Below are 15,320 nucleotides of genomic sequence, written 5' to 3' on the forward strand. Positions count from 1 at the left end.
GAATCGTCACGACCCACTGTAGCACAAAATAAACAAAACGTTGGTAAGTTGTAGTGACAGTCAATGGAAAGCCTCACGCACTAGAAATAGATGCGATCATGTCGAGCGGTCTCACCAATTCAAGATGAGGGCATATAATCTCGTAAACACGACAGCTAGCGCTGTAGGAAGCGTGTATACGAGGGGTGATCATGAATTTGTGCTCAGTAGGCGTCAAAGAAGCCCGTAGGCCATCCACTATTGCAAGCAGACGGAGCTGCACGGACGGCGCGCTGATGGGCTCGTGTTCGCCAGCTAAAGCGGGAGACACACGGCCCGATTCGGTGTCCGATCCGGCGTCCGACGCGCCTGAACGGCAGCCGGAATCGAGGTGTTTTGCCGTGCCGAACCGCCGGATCGGACGTCCGGCGTGCGACAAACCGGGCAAATTTTCATCGTCTGATGTGTCCGACAACCGCACTGACCGCACCGTCGTTTGGCCGCAGCTAATGTGACGTTCTCTGACGTTCCCTCCACGGAGGCGGCGCTGGCAGGCCGGTTTCGCGCCGTCTTTTTTTTTCCTTGCCTGCTGCAGTTTGTTGCCGACACGAAATAGTTACCAGTTCAATAAAGTTATCTCGAACGTGTGCTTATTATGCAAAACAGCGCCTAGTACACTAGCACTAAGCTACCGTCGAAATCGGGAGCCGCGACGCGAGGGCCTTTCCGCGGGCAAACAGCACACACCGACCGTCTGAGCGAGGCTGCTCGCTTCGCTTGCACGTTTGCCCTTCGCAACGACTGCGTCGAGTAAACCAATTGTATTTAATTACGGGCTACCTAAGTGCACAGCGTTAATTGTTTTGGCAAAAATAAGCCCTCTTCATCGAGCTCGGGCTGAATCAAGCGCCGTCGGCCGCAGCGTCCGCCTAGCTATGCCTGCCGGCCGTATCGCTGGCTGTCACCGGAGCCGTCAGTGGACAACGCGCCGTCGTGAAGTGTTCTGTCATTTGCAGGGGCATAATTTTATTGACAGTGTTCACGTAAAGCGAAGCAGTGTTGTGCAGAGTTGTTTATATTGCGTTTCTCGCCGTGAATATGTACTCAAGCGGGGGGGGGGGGGGGGGGGGGCTGGACCTGGGCGGAGCTTACGCGCCGCTCGACCGTTCGGATACACGCACGTTGGATCGGACGCCAAATCGTACCGTGTGTCCCCTGCTTAAAGCTCGCTCATGGTTCGGCGTAAGTCCCTGTATATTCTTTATAAATAAGGAAGCCTACCTAGGCACTGTAAACCCAACAATTGGGGCCTAAATGCCTGCCCTCCTCCCAGCTGCGGCTTCATTTGAGCGACAAAGTCCGATTTCGAAGGCCGTGCTTTTGTAAACTGCATGCCACTGAAGCAGTTGCGAATCTTGAAGGCGACATCCGCTTCATTTTTTTTTTAATATATACAGTACATTTTCTTAAACTTCGTATAAAAAAGTGCATATTTATACAAAGTTAACACTTTTTGACCCAAGAAATTTGTTAAAGTGTCCCTACCGATTGTTGTTAGGAAAAAACACGTAATTTTCTCATTTACGATACATTTTTCTAAAAACCGTAGAGTGGCGCCACTGCAGTATTTGTTTGGTCGAGATACCACGTTGGTTGTAGTGAATACACCTTGCAGTAAGGCGGTATTTGAGTTATATTTTAGAAGTGCCTAGACAAAATCTGCTCCTTGTCGTGTGCAGTAACCATCGCAAACCCTCCGGACTTGTGTAACGCCGTTAGTTCGCCGTGTGTTTCGTGCGATCTACCAGTGTCGACAGTGAGTGTCTTACTACAGCGCCCGTCCGAGCTGCCTTTGTTCTGCCGAGCTGCCTGCCCGCGCTCTCGTGAAAAGTCTGGTACTGGAGCTTCGAATCGTAGTGTATGGAAGACTGTTGAAGGTTGTGCTTTTGTGGAGCTGGAGTTCATCGGAAGTTCTACAGTGCTTGCGCCAGAAAAACGTCGGTGCCTCGGTACCTTTGAGACGAAGGAGCGTTGGCCAAGTCTTTTTGAAAGGTAAGCAAGTTTGGCCCTTGCGCGCATTCTTGAACTTATGATTTACGTAATGAACGTTGTGTAACTAGCTAGAGCAACGCGCTTTCTGATCGTAGGTTGGCCGTCTTGCTGTGCACATTTAGCAAACAATTTCACGAAGCCTTCCTCTGATGTTACAGCGTACTTGCATTCTGCTGTAAAATATATGCTACCCGCCTTGATTGCTATGCCTGAATGGGCACACAATTATGAAAACACTGAAAGTTGCTGTTCGTTCGGTAGTTTTCTGGCAAGAAGTTATTCGTTATATATTCATTCCCGCAAGTACAGTACATGTGTAATGTATCCGTCGATGTATCATGGGCTTCGCGCGTTGGCACACGATTCCTATGTTTGACGCTTAAGCAGATAGAAGCTTGTATGAAGATTTTTCTATGTATACAGTTTGGTTTGGATGACCACGTCGCGAGAACCTGTGTATTGTTTATGTTCTTGAGTGTCTTCGCGTATTTGTCTTCTATGTTGCAGACCCGACATAGGCCGATATTACAGTAACGAAGTTTATTTTTAATCGAGACATTTCAGAGACCGGCCTTTAAGAAAGACATAGACCAACCAATTCTTACGAACGGGATGCCAGCTCTTGCAATCGTAGGTTATACGGCAGTGCGTAATAAAGTAAGGACTGCGATTTTGTAGCGATACTTACCCCTCGATTCTATACCACTCTTGTCGCCCACCGCAAACGGCCGGCTGTTCCAGTACGTAGCACGGGCCGGGGCGACGGTCAAACCACTAACGAATAACGAAAAGGAATAGCATCGCTACAAAATCGCGATCTAGCTTTCAGAATGCTTTTCATGTGCTTAATATTTTTGTTTAATCCAATGCGCCACGTTTTACTGCATATTTGAGTTTTGTTTTTGATTGTCCTGGTAGCCTGTTGTTGCTGATTTCGTTCCTTCCTGAAACTTCGCTTGTTACAAAATATCAGTGTAACCTCCTTAGATATAACAAAGAGACATTTGTGCAACCAGACGCAAATTCATGCAGCTGGCTGTGTGAGGCTCTCTTTGCAATTCCACATGACACTGGTAAATCACAAATTCCCAGGTTCACAACACAATAAATTAAACATTTCTTACTTTTGAAGGCTATGCGGATTCTGGAGGCATCCCTACATCAAGCAGGAACCTGCTGCACTGCTGGAAGCTGGACAGCACGACAATAAAGCACGTGATCTGTGTGCTTTCTCAAAGGTGCGTACAAAACTGGCGCTGCCTTTCGAGTTGTAGGACACATTTGTGTAATATGCAATCATTTTACTGTATTGCCATTTTCAGGATTTCTAGTGGCTGATCATGAATTTTATGTTTTGGTGGAGTGCCCTCAGTTTAATGAATTTACCTAAAGTAGCCTCATCTGAGTTAAATATAATTGGACGCTTGAGTAATTATGCCTTATATACTCCATATAGACTATATTAATCTAGCCAAAATGCCTTTTTAAGAACCATGAATTGAGGTTTCGTGTCTCGAAAAATGCGTTGTACCGCCTAAAGACATGGTTTAGGCAAAAGTGCCTTAAGCAATGCTTTCGCACAAAAGTTGTATCATCAAGAGTTTCATAGAAGCCTTTGTGGTCGGTATGAAACATGACAAAGAAAGACATAGACCAACCAAATACAACATTAAAAGCAATACATTTTGGCTTCCATATGGAAGCCTTGTTCACAACAAGGCTAAAAAAAAGTGGAAGTGCATATTTAATTAAGTAAGTTTTAGCATAAGATGGGCGTGGGCTCCTTGGTTTCAGATAAACGTGTGTCCTGTTGATTGCATCTCCAGGGAATCCGGGTAGAGGCATGGCTTCCAATTTCTTTCCTGGCCGATTATGCTAGACACTATCCAGTCACTATTGTGTTTAGTCATTGCTGCATGCTCTGCCAAAGCATTTGATGCCACTCTTTTCTCATCCACGTAGTTCTGATGTTGGCGTAGCCATTGTTTAAAGTTGCCCATTGCCCTAATGTAGATAGTATTCATATACACATGTTATGTTTCAAAGGTCAGAATTCATGTCAGTAAAATTTTTGATACGGGTTGTTACTGGGATGGCTACCTCGTTGGTTTAGCATGGCTTGTCACTGGGATTGCTCTCTTGTTTGTTTAGCTTCTTGTCGGGTTCTTATGGATTTGATTTTGTGCACAATGAGATGTTACACACCTTGCATATACATGAAAAAAAGGTTTACAGCAGAAATAACATATATGCATGGGCATATATATGTGTCAATAAAATACCCAAGCCTCATTTCTGCCTACAGAAAAAGAAGTTATTTCTCCTCGAGGGCATGACTGCTTCCAATAATGAACCTCCAAGGGAAGATTTTCTCTAATCCCCATTTTTGATATCTACATGCTTATGTGGCATGTACAAACTGGACGAGTGGTCTAAATTTTAAATTTGAGTAATAATTGCAATAAATAACTCATTTCACCTGTCTTCTAATGACTCTAAAATTCTATGCTTCTACCTTGCCAAACCTTTTATGAAATTAGTTTGATGAGGCCCAATATACAGGGCTTTCTAAATTGAAGGTATCAGTACCTATTAAAGACTGTGCTAACTATGAAAATGCTGCTTGTGTATGTGGTTTATTCATTTCTCAGACAAAAGCTTTACACCCAAGTGCAGTCAGTAAATCGAAAACAATTGCGTCTTGTTCAATAGTTCTCGAGCACTTGTGCGTCACTATAGTCGGATACAACTTTAGAAAAAAGGGGAGGCCCCGCCCAGATGACTGAAGCGCGACGTCTGATTGCTTCCGCGACTAAAATAATCCCGCTCAAAAAATCGTGCTTCGGAAACGCGCAATTCTCGGTATAAATAAAGACTTTGATGACTGGATTAGTAGAGCTCTCACGTGCTACAGCACATGCCAGATCGCGACAGAAAAATAACCCCGTGCCTTCCACAACGCTGCCCGTCGTCTGCTCTTTAGCTTCATTGCAAGTGGCAAAAGTAGAAAGAGCAACTCTGCATGGCATTTGTGCTTGTTTACATGTACACGGCAAATTTACTACTCCTGTTCCGAGCTTCAAATGAATCAGTTGCTACTGAACAAGTACTTATATAAAACAATGCATTTATCGCAACCATTACAAACCCAAGATGCTCAGTGTCAGCGAAAGCACCGGGTTAAAGGTGAGGAGGGAGGTCAAAGCTTCGCATATTTCGGGTGGCAAACTGTCGACACCCTCGTGAAAACGCCCACAAAATGTGGAGAAAAGAAGAAGCGGCACGAAGTAGGACACATGTGCGCTGAGGTCGTGTGCACGATTTCTTTCACCACAACGAGATACCGACGATCGAGAAGATCACTAACGAGTTCTCGAAGCGTATGTGGTGTTATGTTTGTGCCCTGGGATTTGCCTGACGGAAGGCCAGTGCTATGGTTTGTCGACCGTGGAGGCAGCATTCATCCCTGCATGGTGCCTGCCTGCTTCGGACACGACTACGTGCACGGCTCGGGTTTTCTCGCGGCTGCACGGCGTCCACGACGGAAGCAGCCACCGGATCACGGACTGCTTTTCGGCCCCTCCCCGTCCCGGCAGCAATGCAACCCCCCCTCCCCCTCGTTTGCCCGGCGTCGCCCGCACCACAAACGACTCCCGCTGTGTTGGGGACAGTTTCCAAAGGAGGGCTGTGTTTCGACCCAGTGCCTTGCAGTTGGTTCCCTTTGTCCTATGCGGGCCATAAAACTTGACCGGCGCACCATTCTGACCGACCGCCAAAACGTCCCGACGCCGCAGCGCGGTTCAAGGAAGCGCCGGCCACCGAGAGCGGCATTAGGACACCGGAGGCTGCCCGGACCCTCTCTCTCTCGACCTTGTTTCGTCCTTGGGGACTGTCTGGGGGATCTTTGGACTGAGGGGTGTTATTTAAGCAGCTTGCAGCTGCTCTGTTGGTCTCTGTCCTGATAACGACGACAACATGTAAACATTGTATAAAGAATTATTCGCAGAGAAAACTCTCCTCGTCTCTGACTCTGCGTGAAGCGAGGTCCAGACCTCCTGCCAGCCACACATACCTCGGCAAACGCAACAATGGATCTCCCATCACTGAAGCGGTGTACTGTGTGTCAAGCACAGGAGCCAAGCATTCTCCCGTGGCCTCTCAAATAAATAAGCAGTTCATTTGATGATATATTCCTTTTAATGGAAGCCCAATTCTGAAAAAGCAACGTCCTGCACAGATCATGCTCAATATAAGCGTTGGCATGGAAACGTGCTGAAATGCCGGAAAATCTGAATGCAAATGCAGTTATTAATCCTGAATAACTATGTGGGGTCCGAAATGCTCATTCGGGCATCCACTGTCCAGCTTCACACGAAAAAGCAGTAGTCAACGTGAATGAAATTGACAGCCACTCTTAGCAGCCTGCACGCCAAAGCACATTGTGCTTTGCGTGCAGTTGTGCTGCCCCTACTGTTTTTTCCAGACCGTTGAGATGAATAATGCCAATGTCAGAAGGCCCAATACTCTATTGGGCAGCCACCTATGAGCATGACGGGCCCTGTGATGAAATAACAGTCATCAGGGCACGATTCAAAGGCACCTTTAGCAGTCTGCACGTCAAAGCCCAGTCAAGCCGTCACCACTGTTGGTGAAACGGCAGCAATCAATGCGAGAATGACAGCCACTGTTGGCAGCTTGCATGCAAACACACATTCATGTGGTGGCATTGTTTATTTTGGTTACCTGGCCCAGGCAAGTAATGCGAATAAGAGAACAATTATCAAACATTAGCTTAGTTAGGCCCAATATACCCAGGCGGGTAGCTATTAATAGCAGTAGTCAAGGGCACGCTCAAAAGGCACCATTAGCAGTCTGCATGTCAAAGCGCAGTCAATCCGTCGCCACTTTTGGTGAAATGGCAGCAATCAATGGAGAATGACAGCCACTGTTGGCAGCTTGTATGCAAACACACATTCATGTGGTGGCATTGTTTATTTTGGTTACCTGGCCCAGGCAAGTAATGCGAATAAGAGAACAATTATCAAACATCATTAGCTTAGTTAGGCCCAATATACCCAGGCGGGTAGCTATTAATAGCAGTAGTCAAGGGCACGCTCAAAAGGCACCATTAGCAGTCTGCATGTCAAATCACAGTCATACCGCAGCCATTGTTGTATTTGTTTATCTGACCGGGCAAGTAACACCAATGTAAGCACAATTATTCACCCTGAATAGCTCTGCTAGCATTGAGCTAAAAAATGCTGAGTGAAGTTGAATGTGTTTTATTGAGGCAATTATTTAATTCACAAGCCATCGGCATGTCGATCAACGGCCAGGTTCAGACAATGTCATTTGTGAAGTAATAAAGGGTGAACGTTGCAAAAGCTCTTAGTGCACTGCTTTGCTGGGCTCCATTCACTGAATAATGTCTTTGCAACGGCGAAAGCGTCAGACAGAAATCACACCCCACTGCACATTGTTATTCATGCTGAAAATTTTCACCATCATATGTGATAGGCAGTGAAACCGTTTGTTTACTAAGACTGCATGCATGAAAAATTCAACAGCATAGCAAGGTGTTTCACAATATGCAGCCTTTCATGTGCACTTCTGGCTAGCTGCCACATGCACTGACGCATAAACATGAACAGAGGTAAGAGGCAAAGTTACTGTGCAACCCACATGACGCTTTTAAGAAAATGTATCTCTAAACCTTTCTGTTTTGATAGGCGATCAAAATTTGTTTTGAGCAAGTTGGTTAGTCACATTGCAGCAACAGCACAAGAAACAAGGACAGAAAACGCAGCGAGTAGGCAGATTGAGAAGACGAGGTACACCAGCGAGAAAGGTTTTAATGAGATGGAAGAGGCCAGTTGTGCAGTGTACAGGAGTTAGTGCTTTGAATGAGATTGGCTAATGAAAATGTGTAAAGACTTTGCTGAAAGAAAACTAGCAAAAACAAATGCTAATATAAAATAAAAGGACAAATATGAGTAAGTGCAAACACGCATGGAAGCAGGAACGCTGGCAACACAACTTATGCGTGACTGTGCCACAGCACGCATTCTACAGCTTGCGTGCGCGGTGAGCACTGGTGGAAAGAAATCAATCGACGGTGCTATACACAACGCTCGAACACCGCTGTTAGACGCTCGGCTATCTCACTGTTGACAACAATCATTCACGCTAAGTTGACGGCGACAAATCTTTGCATTGGAGGCTTCTTTTGCAAATATTTTCTGTTGAGACGCTCGTAGGTTTGTTTCACGCACGCACGCTTTTCTAATTTCTCCTCAGAATGGTTTTGCTCCATCACTTTACCCCGTCCGACGGAAAATGCAGCGACACGGTACACGAACTCACCCGCAGCTGACAGCAGGCACCAGACTTGGGCAAACTTTTCTTGTCCTAACTTCACTCGGGAGCGAAATAAAAAACATGGAACAAACAGGCAGGATGTGTGTATGCAGCAGTCACCGAGACATCCTGTTTTCAGGCAAAGCATAGCGCAGCATCAAATGCTCGCTGCAATGTTTCTTCGCCGGATCACGGCTTAGAATACACGCACGCAGCACAGATGCCGCATCGTAAGCTCGCAGTAATATTTCCGGCATGATAGACAATGACAAACTGTTTGGGAATTCACTGTGACGAGGCATTGACGCACACAGCTGACGCGACTTGGCCTAGTTCGAAGCCCGGGCGGCCATCTTCTCCGACGGCGGGCCACCGGCCGTCCGGCGCATGACATCAGTTCAGAGTGCGCAACCATTAGTGGATGCTCGTGTGCATCCGCCTCGGAGGAGTAAACGCCTCTGTTTTTCTAAAGTTGTATCCGACTATAATCGAGCACAGCTTAACCCTTGGCCTAATACTAAATCAGGCTTGAAGCTTTCAATGTCTGCTAATCGCTAGAACAGCACCAGATCTCATTCTGTGCCAAGGGGTGGAACGCATTCGCTTAGAGCTAGGCAGATGAATGTCTTTCTTTCGCATTGAAGTTCCCAATACTTTCTAGTCTTAGGTGAAAGTACACAGCTCAGCACAACGCACGTATGGTATACGTAAGGGTACTTTGTTCTTTAAACCGTATCAACAAGAAGCAGCTACTTCCGTTTTTGCACACCTTACCCTATTTCCTAACCTTTCCTTGATCAAAAGTGTAGAAAATTAATCTGTGCTTGTTCTATTGTTTCACAGGTAGACATCGGCGACGGTGTATATGTTGAAAAGTGCCTGCTGAAGAGGCTGCGCCTGGATGCTAACAACTCAGGCTTTCAGTTCGCGGGGGGCCTCCTTAAGGCTCCTTTTACAAAAGAAGAGGTTGAAGGGAGGCGCTACACATGGATGCGCAGCGATTGTTTGTGACATCGTCACTGCTGGCAGGCCTGGCCTGCCTTTTCGCTTCGTTCTGGGTCTTCCACGTTATCTACTCGAAAACGCCCACAGGGTTTTGACATTTATTGAGCACTGCTTTCTGGATTTGAGCTACACAAAGCTGCAGGTGAAAGCATTGGATTTAGTCAATATTTACTAGAACTATTGCTAGGCAAAAAAATTTTCAGATGCATATCCTCAAGAAAGTTTCTGTAAAAATTATTTTGCCTAACAAAAGCACTCGTGGGTTCTGTGGCTGGCAGCTTGCCCAAGCCATGTAGCACAGTGCTTGCTTTAAAGGGACACGAAAGGGAAAATTTATTTGAGCGTTATTAAATCATTTTTCTACAACACCGAAAAAACAACTCCCTCTAAGAGAATTGGCTTGATAAGCTAGATAACTTGCAAAAACGAAAACTGGTGTCGCCACCACCACCTTATAATTCCTGCACCAGCTCGCTGTGATATGGAATTTGACGGTGTCTGTTCGGGTCTAGCTAATGTTCTACTGGCCAATATTGAATTCTGTTGTAAAGGTGTCAAAGAATATACTTAGTTGAAGTATGACTCCACACTGATGTGCGGGCACTGCATAAAACTTGAAAGTTAAATCTTCATTTTCTCATCTATTAATCCGCTTATTGCCACAATGTTCATGAATACAGTTCTGAAAGATTGTTTTATCAGTCTAAAATCATTTATTGTTTCTCTTTAGTATCTCTGTAATGGACCTTTAGCAACAAAATGTGTGTTAGTTTGCGACAGGTATTCTCAGCGGGGGCAAGAGCACCAGCAGCATGCTCAGTGATTCTGTACCAACTGATAATTTGAAGGATGTCCTGTGCCACTAGGGTTAGGCCAACATGGCTCTGTGTTAATCACCACAAGTGTATTATGCAAAACTTAATGGCCCAGAAATTGGTAATTCAGGGGGGAGTTGAATTAGCTGTTTATTTTTTTTTTCTTTATCATGGACTTCTCACATTACACTTTGTCACAACGCATCCACTTTAAAGTAACTGGAGAATAAGGTGGTTTGGTATTCAGACATGCCTTCTGTGTGTAAACAGTGTTAGATGAGCAATACAAAGATACACCATAGATGCTGACTGGCAACATGAAGGGGTTTGAGGGCAGCTACGAATATACATCCTTGTAGTCGTACCTATAGCACTATGTTCAATTTGTCACACAAGCATATGGCATCCATCACAACTGCATGCCTAGAAAAAGACAAGGGCAACACACTCAATTACCTTTTATTCTATCTAAGAAGCACTACAATATTTAGGCAACGAAATTGACATCTGGCTTGTACCCATAAGTACTGCAATACAGTTGTATAACATGTTCCTCTTGTGTGGAAAAAGGGCTGCATACGTTTTCTTTGAGCACAAGGGGGAGTGGTATCAGTTAAAGCCCCTCCATCCACGCGCCACTGCCGCTTTCTTAAGTAGCGACAACCTTTGTTGTACGCCGCCTTTTCCCCTGACATCAAATCCGGTTCCAGCATTTCCAGTTTCAAAGTTTCCGGTTCCGGCGTTACCGCTTCCTGGAGTTGTGCTGCGGGAATTTCCGCTTTGACTGCCGATGGTGAGATGCCCACGCGTGCTTAGCAGAGCTGTGGTAGTCACCATGAGAAGAATGCAAAGGCGACAAGCTGTTGTATTCCGCTGAAGTAGTAATTCTCGGTCGCTGTTTTCTAAATGCACGAAAAATGGCAGTGGTCTCCAAGCGCCCAGGCACTACATTCCACTGTACGTTGTCTCGTGGCACAACCCGTCGCAGGTTGACGCGAAACAGCGAACACGATCAGATCGCTGGTTACAATAGGCGGTGGTACTTGGATGGAATCGCATTCACAGTTTAAACCGCAGCTGGTGCAATTAAAGCCTCTCCATCGACGCGAAAGTAAACAACGTTAAGAAAAACATAGCATTACTTCCACTCGGAACAGGAAGCTGCAGCTACGGAAGTTCCGCTTGACGCCGGAAGCTAAGGGGGCGAGTGGCAGAGGAACGTGGAGGAAGAGGGTAGGTTGGCGGTACTTAACCTGGTCGGCGGAAACGTGTATGGAGGGGCTTTAGTATCAGTTAATGGCTGTTTTCACATATATGTTTTGTCGTGTGTATTAGCAATCGCCACTTTCCTTATCTGAGTGAGGTCATTTTTTAGAAAGTTTGAAAGTTTATAGAACATGTTGCTCATGGTTGTTGCAGTTTTCTTCCTAACTATCCATTCATTGCACTGTGCACCCATGTCTTGGGCAACTAGCTGTTTGAAGGTCAGCATGCTATCGATGGGTCTAATGATAATCTCTAGTGCCCTCTCATTTGCTTGTTGCAATACTTAAGAGTTAGATTTTGTATATTGTGTCACTGGTTTATTTTCACTGTACTTTACTTTCACTACATCTTGAATGTGTTGTGATAGTTTTTCTTTTGCAATGAAAGATATGGTGGGCAGTTGCCGACACTAATGTTTCGCTGGGCAGTAATGGTCATTAGCAGCAGATGCTAGCTGCCCTTAAGTGCAATGTTTTTATGTTGCATAGTATTGTTCATGATCCATTGAATGCACTGCACGCACATGTTGTGGACAACTGCCTGTTTGAAGAAATTATCTGCATATTCAGTGGGTCTAATGTGAACATCTCTACTACTGACTTAGCTTCACTACATCTTGAATGTGTTGTGATAGTTTTTATTTTGCCGTGACAGATGTGGTGGGCAGTTGCCGGCACTAATGTGATAGTACGTATGCTTGCTGTATTTACCACATGGTTGTTTCATTTTGTCTGGCGCAGTAATAGCCGTTAGCAGCAGATGCCATTTGGCCTTAAGTGCAATATTTTTATGTTGCATAGTTATGTTCATACTAATCCATTGGATGCACAGCACACCCATGTTCTGGACAACTGCCTGTTTGAAGGAATGACCTGCATATTCAGTGGGTTTAATGTGAACGTCTCTAGTACTGACTGTATATTTATCAGTTAGGTTTTATATTGTATGTTGCTTGTTTTCACTGTAGGCTGCTGAGCACGAGGTCGCGGGATCGAATCCCGGCCATGGCGGCCGCATTTCGATGGAGGCGAAATACGAAAACACCCGTGTACTTAGATTTAGGTGCACGTTAAAGATCCCCAGGTGGTCGAAATTTCCGGAGTCCTCCACTACGGCGTGCCTCATAATCAGAAAGTGGTTTTGGCACGTAAAACCCTATAATTTAATTTTTTTTTTCACTGTACTTTAGTGGGATTGCACATTGAATGTGTTGTGATGTATTTTATTTTGCTATGAGAGATCTAATGGGCAGTTACCAGCCCCCGGTCTTTGTATTAGTACAAATATTTATTATGCTTATCACAGCATTTTGTAAGGCTATAGTTTTGTGATGATTAACTCATGCCTGACTTTTTTATGAGAAACATGTCACAACTAATAAACAATCACTCATGCTTGGGATCCATGAAATCATCCTTGTAATCTTTCAATTGTCTTCGAACTACTTCCACATCAGGCCCAAGAAACTCCAGAACGCGCTTGAAGAATTACTCTCGGAAAGAACCGAGAAAACCTGATGAATGAGGTAAAAAAATACTCCGAGATCAGCTCCAAGAAACCACAGAATGGGCTTGAAAATTTCTCTCAGGTAGAGCTACGAAACCTTGATAACGAGGTAAGAAAATACCCCGACATCAGTACCAACAAACTCGAGAATAGGCCTGAAAATAACTCCCAGGAATAGCCTAGAAAACTGGATGAATGATGTAAAAAAGTAATCCCACATCACCTCCAAAAAACTCCAGAATGGGCTTGAAAAATTACTATCAGATAAAGCTGAGAAAAGTTAATGAAGGAGGTAAAAAAATACTCTCACATCAGACCCAAGAAACTCGCGAATGGGCTTGAAAAATAACTCTCAGGAATAGCCGCTAGAACTTCGTGATGGGAGTAAAAATATAGTCGCACTATCGTCCCTAAAAACCTTCCCACAGATTAAAAAATTACTCTCGTTTCTACATGCAAAAAACTTGGTCAGCATGGTAGTAAATTTTTACCTCGACTGGTACGTAGTAAAAAAAACCCAGAAACGGGAATGCGATACAGGACGAGCGGTTTACTCCCGTTTCGCGTTATTTTTGTTTAGTGTGCATGCCGCTGCTCAAGGCTGGCAAGGCAGCCAACAACCCTGCTTCGGACCGGCCCGTTTCGCTCACCTCCGCGGCTGGCAAGGTGCTCGAGGCCATGGCGCTGCGGCGGCTCGAGTGGATTACGGCGGCGCTCGACACCTTTGCGGCGGAGCAGAGCGGCTTCCGGCGACTCCGGGCCACTGCGGACTGCCTGGCCGACGTCATCGCCACGCTGGAGACAGCGAAGCGCCGGGGCGAGGCAGGCTACCTCATCCTCCTTGACGTCGAGAGTGGCTTCGACCGGCTGCCACACGCCACCATCATGGACGCACTCGATGCGCTGGGAGTGTGCGGACGAATGCGGAGTTACGTTGCGGCGTTTCTCGGCGGCCGGACGATGCGGGTGCGCGTGGGGGGAGCGTACAGTCGACCGCGTGCGGTTGTGACAGGAGTGCCGCAGGGCAATGTGCTTAGCCCATTCCTGTTCAACCTCGCGCTGGCACGCATCCGCGACTACATCCCCCAGTTCCCCGCGCATGACGTTCGCGTCGCAGTGTACGCGGACGATATCGCGTTGTTTGCGAGCGGCCCCACTAGTGTCGGCTATGCAGTGCGTGCATGTGTGCAGCGCGCGCTTGATGGGGTCGATGCTTACATCAGCGGCATCGGCCTCACCCTCTCGGCAGCCAAGAGGAAGGCGCTCATCGTGCACCCAAGGTACGAGGGGCAGTACAGCACGCCAGGCTTCACCCTCCATGGAGTGCTGCTTCCGTGGGAGAAGCGGGTTCGTTACCTTGGCCTTGTGATCGACCGACGGCTGAACTGGCGTGCTGCAGTAGCTGCCTTGCGGAAAGGTGCCGCGCAGGTAGCGGGCGCCGCGCGCTCCCTGCTCGCTCGTGGCCAAGGCTGTTCGCCGACCCTCGCGCTGCGCCTATACAACTCTGTGGCCTCGGCGCGGATCCTGTACGCGCTGCCCCTGGCGGACCTGCAGCCGACGCACTGGAAGGTGATGGACGCGGATCACCGAGCCGTCGTAGGCCAGTTCCTGTGCCTCCCGCGGTCTTCGCAGAGCGGCGCCACTCTCGCCGAGGCGGGGGAGACGGCCAGCTCTCTCCGTGCGAGGGGCGGGCCCTCAACCACGTGGAGCGCTTGCATCGCTCGCGGCAAAGAGAGATTCTAAAGTAGGAGATGAGAAATATGAGATTAAGTGCAGCGCACTAACTGTCTCTCCGCAGAGGACACCTCAACCGCGCTACACAGGGGGAAAAGGGGGAATTAAAAGATGGATGAGAGAGAAAGAAACACGCGGCGGCGGCAGCCGACGCGGTAAGGCCGTGGGTGAGGCATGTTTACAGGCGGCTTTGAAGTGCCGCGTCCTCGGCGAAGACCAAGAGCGCGCGGAAAAGGCGCCTGTGTTGCGAAATACAGCCCGAGGGATGCAGCAGGTCGTGCAGTGTCGCACAGGGTAAGTTCCGCGCACGGTACACTTGCGCAAGTGTCGATCGCGCGGGCGAGAGAGCGGGGCACTCACAGATCAAGTGTTCCAACGTTTCAGTCGCGCCGCAGTCCTGACAAAGGAGACGCTCCCGGACTTTCGAAGCGAGCGGTCGCATCGCCCCTCGCTCCGACGACTACGGCTCACCCGCCACTACTCGCGCGCGTACGTCTCCGCCATCGACCGCGCTCACGAGCGCAGCCCTTTTTAGGGCTCGCACGGCAGCTGGCACGACCTTCTTTGCCACGCTACCGCACGGAGGCCCCATCTCTTATGGGTGAC

General features: G+C 47.3%; 1 long non-coding RNA gene across 1 annotated transcript; it reads left to right on the forward strand.

The window, feature by feature from the left end:
* The first annotated feature begins 1,650 nt into the window (after positions 1-1,650).
* Positions 1,651-9,788, forward strand: LOC129387828 (uncharacterized). Its single transcript, XR_008614984.2, has 3 exons — positions 1,651-2,031; positions 3,164-3,269; positions 9,232-9,788. It is a non-coding gene; the product is annotated as an uncharacterized lncRNA (long non-coding RNA).
* The last annotated feature ends 5,532 nt before the right edge of the window (positions 9,789-15,320 follow it).

Source organism: Dermacentor andersoni, chromosome 7 (assembly GCF_023375885.2).
Source record: "Dermacentor andersoni chromosome 7, qqDerAnde1_hic_scaffold, whole genome shotgun sequence".
Lineage (NCBI taxonomy): Eukaryota > Metazoa > Arthropoda > Arachnida > Ixodida > Ixodidae > Dermacentor > Dermacentor andersoni.